The sequence below is a fragment of the Vulpes lagopus genome, chromosome 9 (assembly GCF_018345385.1).
Source record: "Vulpes lagopus strain Blue_001 chromosome 9, ASM1834538v1, whole genome shotgun sequence".
Taxonomy (NCBI): domain Eukaryota; kingdom Metazoa; phylum Chordata; class Mammalia; order Carnivora; family Canidae; genus Vulpes; species Vulpes lagopus.
In genome coordinates this window covers 7,780,533-7,788,894 of record NC_054832.1, presented here as the reverse complement: position 1 = coordinate 7,788,894, position 8,362 = coordinate 7,780,533, and positions in this window count along the sequence as shown.

Here is an 8,362-nt window from a genome sequence, read left to right as displayed (position 1 = left end):
GTTAAGTGAAAATCAAATACCTTGCCACACTCACCTTTCAGAGGCTCTGAATGAGATGGTGAACCTGAAAGCACAGAAGGTTCTACACTGGTGCAGTATCAGAAGGAAACTGAATGGGGAAAAATTAGAGAGGAAGACAAACCATGAGAGACTCCTGGTTCTGGGAAACAAAGAAAAGGTTACAGAAGGGAAGGTGGGTGGGGTGGGGCAGTGATGTGATGAGCACTGGGTGTCATACTATATGTTGGCAAATTGAATTTAAACTAAAAAAAAGGGATCCCTGGGTGGCGCAGTGGTTTGGCGCCTGTCTTTGGCCCGGGGTGCGATCCTGGAGACCCGGGATCGAATCCCACGTCGGGCTCCCGGTGCATGGAGCCTGCTTCTCCCTCTGCCTATGTCTCTGCTTCTCTCTCTCTCACTGTGTGCCTATCATAAATAAATAAAATTAAAAAAAAAATAAAAAAAATAAACTAAAAAAAATATTATTCCGGGAAAAAAAAAAAAAGAGAGAGAGAGAGAGAAGGAAGAGAAAACAGAGTAATGGACATCTAATGACAGGGAGAACACTCAGCCTCAAAATTGTTTTGCATGTCAATAAGAGGAAGAAAGAGACTCTTCTAAAGAAAATGAGTTCTGTGTTTGCCTCCAAATAATCACTCAAGATAACCAATAAGCCAGCTATAATCCTCTTGTATAGAAGAAAATAACACAGGATTTAGAGTCAGGTGACCTCACTTCTAATCCTTCTCTGTCCCTTACATTAATTCTACTTTCTTGGGTAAATGTCTTCATCTCTCTGAACTGCTGTTTTATTATTTAAAAGAGAATTTTAAAAGTTCTGTCTCACAGTTTCAATAAAGATAAGATGAGATTTTGGTGAAACTGTCATGTAAACTACACGCTTTATAAGAATGGAAGTTAACTTGTTATTATAATAATTATTAAAGTCATAATTTTAGGGCCACCTGGGCAGCTCAGTAGGTAAAGTGTCTGTCTGCTTTCAGCTCAGGTCATGATCCCAGGGTCCTAGGATGGAGCTGCATCGGCTCCCTCCTCAGTGGGGAGTCTGCTTCTCCCTCTCCCTGTCTGCTGCTCACCCCCTGCTTGTGCTCTTTCTCTGTGTCAAATAAATCAAAAAAATGTAAAAAAAAGAAAAAATTTAAAATCAGTGTTTTGAAATGCTGGTCACCCAAATGGTTGCATATCTTGTCTATAAGGCAGTGAGCATGTGTGTTGTGTCCGCTGTTTATCAGTTCTGGGATTCAATCTCAAATGTTATTTCTTCTTTTGTAAGTTCTTATTTGTTTTGAGACTTCTGTGTTCCTGTATTTGTGGAAGAAATAGATCAGCCTATTTTAACTACGGTAAATTATGGTGATTAGCACCTACCCATTCTAATTACACACATCCAGTAGTATAAACTCAGGAATCTGTGTGGACCCTCCCCCTTATCTTAGGGCCATGGATAAACACTTCTGGAAGAACTGTAGAGAAAACCATATATAACATTCTTTAAGGTAATCTCAGTACGTTTAAGTTAACCTCAGTATGAGGTGCCACAATCATTCCCCACATTTAAATACCCATTTATTTCATGTAATTAAAATACTAAATTATAAGAACTGAATTAAGTGTCTGAAAAAAAATTGATAAGTAGATGATTCATTAATATTCTCCAAGCAAGGTTCTGAATCATAATTGGGCTTTAAAAATGTCATGTGTCTTTTGTGAACTTATTTTTCAAAAAGTGTGAATCCGAAAACTGATTAACTTTTTTTACATGCTTTTTAGGATTACTAATCATTCTCAGAGAAAATTCCTTTTGGAGTCTTACACACATTTGATGGGGACAGGATTTATAAACCTACAGGAATTTGGGTTTTCTCCCTCCTTGTATCTACTGAATGAACCTTGTCTTTGATCCTTGATGTCTCCCCTTCCTCCGGCATCCATGGGAATCTCTGCCTTCACCTTCCTGGCCCCCAGATCTCTTGTGATAAAGACTCAGAGGCTGAGCAGATAAAGAGAAGCTCAAAGAAGGAAGTGACTAAAGTAGAGATGCCAAATCGTTGCCCAGGAAGAGCAGGGGGTACGTGGAAGGAGGGAAGGCACCCTAGGGGGCAGACAAGACAGTAACACTGGAGCTGGGGCAGTGGCACAGCAGGGCGGGCATGGGAGTAGCTAGAAGGTCAGGTGCAGGGAGCAGAAAGCAGCCTTTCCAGAAGTTTCACCAGGAGGGTAATAAAACTGTCCTTCCATGATCACTGAGAAACAGGAATGGATATTGGAATTTTTCTTGAAGATTTGGTCTCGTCAAGTAGGCTGCTTCTGATTGGAAACAGGTGCCAAACCACACGATGTCTTCAAGTTCCTTAGGGTTGCATTTTAAAAAGATACCTAACAAGGGACTGCTCAGGAAGTATCAGCCTCTGATCACTCCTTCTTCCTATAACACGGTTGTCTCTGGGCTTCCAAGACAGCAGATCTTCTAGCTTATTCTTCAGGCTAGGCTCTCCTTCACCTCTACATGTTGGAGTGTCCTGGGACTCAATGCTTGTATCTTACGGGACAATGCTTGTATCTTCACCATCCATGAGTAATCTCATTCAGTCTCTCAGTGTTAGATGCCATGTGGCTTAGCTTAAGTTCTCCCTTTTTTTATTTTTTAAGATTTTGTTTATTTATTCATGAGGGACAGAGAGAATGGCAGAGACACAGGCAAAGGAAGAAGCAAGCTCCATGTGGGGAGCCTGATGCGGGATTTGATCCCAGGACCCCAGGATCATGGCCTGAGCTGAAGGCAGACGCTCAACCACTGAGCTACCCAGGGGTCCCAGCTTAGGTTCCTCCTAAACCAACTTCATCCTCACAGGCCTTCCCCCAAAAAGAAGGGAAACTCCACAGCTCAGAGCAGAAATGTGTTCTGCACACCCCGGCTCCCTCTTTTGCTCATTCTCCCCAGCCAGTTCCCAAATCACAATCGTCTGACGTCCCTATGTTCCTATTGGTTTTCCTTTGCATCAGAGCAAAAGGCTCTGTCTCCCTGCACCCCAACTGACCTGCATTTTTAAATTTCTATGTTACGGATTTTTTTTTGAGTAAGCAACATCTGCAGATGCCCCCCCTAATTTTTAAAAGGTGCAAAGGGGCTCCTTTACCTTTTAAATTCTTTCCCCCAGTCCCAGCCATCCAGACTAATGTCCTCCTCAGAAATACTGAACTTCAATCTCAATCTACCAGACAGGTGGAAAATGATTAATTGAATCAAGAAATCTCACTATTTAAAGACTAAGTAAATAAATAAATAATATATAAAGATGTTTACACAAATTTTTTTTTGAATATTTTATTTTTTAATCATGGGAGACACAGAGAGGCAGAGACACAGGCAGAGGGAGAAGCAGGCTCCCTAAGGGAGCCCAATGCGGGACTTGATCCCAGGACCCTAAATCACGCCCTGAGCCCATGGCAGATGCTCAACCACTGAGCCACCCAGGCACCCTACATAACTTTTTTCAAAATATCTTTTGTTCTCCTTCCCCCACAGGGGATCCTATAAGACTTCCATCACCAACATCACATTCAGGACTGTGACTCATGAGATGTCCCCCTGCAACAGTGCAGCTCCTTGGAACACAGTTTTGAAACCTCTCCCATGTACGAGGGAGGCCGTGAATGTTATAGGGTGGGAGAAGTGTTTCAGGGAAGACGCAGAGAAGGGATAGGGCCCAGACTAAGGGAAGACGAAAGGAAGGAGGCACATTTTTTCAAATGTGTCAAGGGACTCAGCACTTAACCGACATTTCAAGGCAGAAGGAAGAGGAGGAGGAGACACACACAGCGGATGTGGCCGGCGGGGAGAAGGAGGAGGTGACAGGAGCCACAGACTGCCTCAGGTGGCTTTGTCGTCATATCACATCATCGTGGCTACCCTTCATGAAACAAATATAGTCCTCAGTATTTCATTATCCTTCTCTGAGCTAAGAGGGGGCATCAGAGTCCAGGGAGGCATGACACGTGAGGAGGTTGCCCAAGTTCCCACAGTGAGCAGGTGGCAAGTCAGCAGAGGGCCTGACACAAGACAGGAGCATGACACCTGAAAGCCCCATAAGGACAGGCTCGTCTCCCTCTCTGGGGTTCCTTCTAATAGTGTTTGCCTCCTTTGTTCTTCCTTCCCTCCAAAAAGGACTAAGATGGGTATGCTTTGAAGGAGACTCTGGAAAGAAGGGAAAAATTGACTTGGCTCTGCCTCAGAAAATAAACTCAGGTTTGCAGACTTAATACTGGCTCCTGGGACATCCAGGGAGGTGTATGCACTCTGGGAATTTGAAGAGTGGAGATCCATTGACTCACCCAGTAAAGTCAGTGAAGCACCCCCTACGTCAGGAGCTCCCCCTACGTCAGGAGCTCCCACTACATCAGGCACACACAGGCAACAGATAACTCACATGCTAGCCTCCTCCTGGTTCTCCCTTTTGCACAGAATGTGAAACGGCTGGGGAGGGAGGTATTGAGGACTTTATTCTAGGATGACTTACAGCCTCACCTCAGGTGGATGCTCCGCACTGCCTGGCTATCCACAAGGATGCCCATCTGTTGCACAAACCAAGTCCCCCACATCTCTCCACGGTGATGACACAGGACCCCATGGGTGGTCTTAGCAGCATTTTTAATCCATAGCTTTGAGTGGGCTTGGGGGAAGGCAGGTGGATACACATGGAACTCTCTCCCTGAGAGGTTCCTGTCCAGGACTGTGACTGGGAATTAAAATGAGGGGTAAATAGTATCATTCCAGTCTCAAAAATGGGAGATGTTGGTTTCTACTGGGCAGCTTAGAGAAGAAAGTGTCCACAGAGCAGCTGGCATGTGTGCTGGAGTAAATTAGTAAGTAAACAAAGAAGTGAATGAACTAACCAACAGTTAGGACAGGATGTGAGGAGAAAGGCACTCCAGGTGTCGAGCAGGTTATAGGCAGGAGATGAGAAGGAGCAGGCATTATCTAAAAAGGCAAAGAGAGTCTGGAGGGAACAAAGTCCTTCTTGGCCATGTTCTCACGTTGCCCAGGAAGAGCTCAGATCCTATGGAAATGTGTTTGCTTGCAGAACTCAGCCAAAACCGGCTTGAGGGACCAAAATGCTCCCTGGAGCACCATCTTCTGCTGCTGACACATTTGCTTTTAAAATTGCAACTTAGCAGGGCTCGTGGGCCCCTTCCTCTGCGATGCGGAGATTCTTCAGCCTCGAAGGGAGTGCACGCTGAGCTGTAAGGCTACTTTGGGTTGTGTGTGCAAGGTTAAACCATGCAGTCGCCCTGAAGCCTGAATTTCTCAGCTAAGCTTTGCCACTTTGCTGTTTGAAACAGCTCATTCTTCAGCGGGAAGACGAGAGTAAGATCTTTCCAGAACCCACGCGATTGTTGATTCCCAGTTGACTTCCGTTTTTTCAAGGCTCTCGACCTGCCTACGTGTGTTTTCAGGTCCATCCTGGTTCCCAGGCCAGCTGCAATGCTGGAGACAGAATCCCAGTACTACACACACACACACACACACACACACACACACACCCTCAATGGCCGTCAAGCCTAGTCCCGGCACCTGGCATAAATCAGGCCATCTTGGTCTCCACTCCTATATGGGAAATCATGCCAACTAGGCCTCACTGCTGGGTGCCTGGATTCCTTCTCTGGAATCCAGCGTCCCATCCTTGAACTACATCCCTACATGTTACCAGACCACCTCGATACAAGCCTCACTTGTTTCTTGAAGGTACAGCTGTCATGAGCCCCGCCATTCACTAGCCAGGCTCTCAAGAGGCGCCAAGCTGAACATTGCACAGTCAGCTGATGTTTAATCACCAGAACTGTCCCTGTGAGACAGGCACGATGATCACCCCCCACCCCCATCCAGCTTAGATGCAAAGCAAATATGGAATCAAGAAGGGAATAACTGTGGCCTTTTAGTTTCATTGCACTTTAACTTTTAAGTGGAAAGAAATTTAGAGATTTTAATCTTCCATTTAAAAAAAAAGTGATAATGGAGAGAAGTTTGTGTACCTTATATTAGTAGTATTTTATGTTGCTGGCCTTGCATGATTTGGAATATTTTGTCATCATTGGGCCCATTCCAATCTACAGGTCATTTATCTTATTCGATGTGCTGAGTATATTTTGAGATGGAAAACCAAACAGGGTGTAGGGTGCATTGTGACCTTTGGGTTAACTCAGACAGCATTCTGTTCTGAGACATTTGGTCAAACTTCACTCTGATTGTTTCTGTGAGGGTGTTTTTTAACATTTAAACCAGTCGACTGAGGGAAGCAGATTGTCCTCCCTAATATGGCTGGGCTTCATCCAATCAGTTGAAGGCCTAAAGAGAATAAAAGTCTGACCCAAATAAGAGGAATGCTTCTGTCTAATGGCCTTTGAACTGAAGCATCAGCTCTTCCTGGCTCTACAGCAGTTTCTGGCCTTTGGACTTGAACTGGGACATAGGCTTTGGAGATTTTGGATTTCTTACCCTCCATCATGCTACGAGCCAATTCCTTATAACTCTCTCTCTCTCTCTCTCTCTCTCTCTCTATATATATATATATATATATATATATATATATATATATATATATATGTATGTATATATATATGATTCTGTTTCTATGGAGAATCCTAATACAACATTGAATGAAAAACTTTGATTTATATGTACTTTATAATCCCATTTTATCCCCACATGCATGGTCTCCTTCCCCCAATATTCTGCAGAAGCCCTACTGATGTGGCGAGGTGTGGGGAGTAGGAAAGCATTCTAGGGGTGTCTGGGTGGCTCAGTGAGTTAGGCATCTGCCTTCAGCTCAGGTCATGATCTCAGGGGTCCTAGGATCGAGCCATGCATTGGGCTCCCTGCTCAGTGGGGAGTCTGCTTCTCCCTCTCCTTCTGCCCCTCCCTCTGTTCATCCTATGGCTCTCTCTCTCAAATAAATAAATAAAATCTTTTTTAAAAAGGAAACATTCCATTGATCTATGGTTAAGTCTCCGTCTTTTTTTTTTTTTAAGATTTTATTTATTTATTCATGATAGACATAGAGAGAGAGAGACAGAGAGGCAGAGACACAGCCAGAGGGAGAAGCAGGTTCCATGCCGGGAGCCTGACGTGGGAATCGATCCCGGGACTCCAGGATCACGCCCTGGGCCAAAGGCAGGCGCTGAACCGCTGAGCCACCCGGGGATCCCAAGTCTCCGTCTTTTAGTAAGCCTCATCCTTAGGCTGTGACCTGTGACCTTCACCGTGCTCCCCCCACCCTTAGGAGGGCCAGAAATTTTATAGGGTGCTGGAGTTGGTACTCTGCCTCCCTCAGATCAGTTAGGGTCTAGCAAACACCCCAGCAGATTAGGCTTTGCTTAACTAGTTTCTCTTGAGGCAGGTCTTGTCAAGAAGAACAGGTGTATTTCAAAATGGTTACTCATCCCCTCCCCACACTGGAAGCTTAAAGGGGACTTTCTCCAGTATTCACTAGGGGAACCTGACAGGGATCCTGGAGGTAAGATTCCCGAAAGTGTGGGAGCTTCCCCTAAGACTAGGGCCCCCTGGAGTTTTTAAGGCTCCGACTTGTCCCCATGAAGCCTCCAAAACTTCATCATTAACAGGTTAGTTTTCCTACCCCAGTACAGATGCCAGGTTCTGTGAAGTTTCCTGCCATGGACCTTCTACTCCAGTAAGTTGTAACTCTAGGTAGCCACCTGTCAACCTTTTCAATTTAGGGGGCGGCGTGGCTACGGTCTGTCTAGGACCTCAGTTCTCAGATGGATCTAAGAGACATTTATTTTCAGTCTGTTCAGCTCTCTTTGTGTGACCATGAGACAACTTCTAAGACGCTTCCATACCTGACTGAAAATCAAAAGTCTGCATTTGCTTATCATTTAATTTTTTAAAGATTTTATTTATTCATTCATGAGAGACATGGAGAGAGGCAGAGACACAGGCAGAAGGAGATGCAGCCCGATGTGGGACTCAATTCTGGACCCCAGGACCATGACCTGAGCTGAAGGCGGAGGCTCAACCACTGAGCCGCCCAGGTGCTTCTGTTTATCTTTAAATAACTACCAGTTCAGGAAGGCTGGTCACATTAGGCCCTATTTATAGATTTAAAAGCTGAGATCCAGAGAGAATACTTCGCTAGCCAGGAATAACACTGACAATTGTCCAAGTTAGCATGGAAGTTCAAGAGTCTGATCGGAAATTCAGGGCATTTTGTGCTGAAACAAGCTGCCAGTCACCCGCTGGTGGAGTGACACTATATCTACCATTTAAGCTTGCCTGATCTCAGATTTTGCAACTGTGAAATATTTAAACCATTAAACACACTTCGTA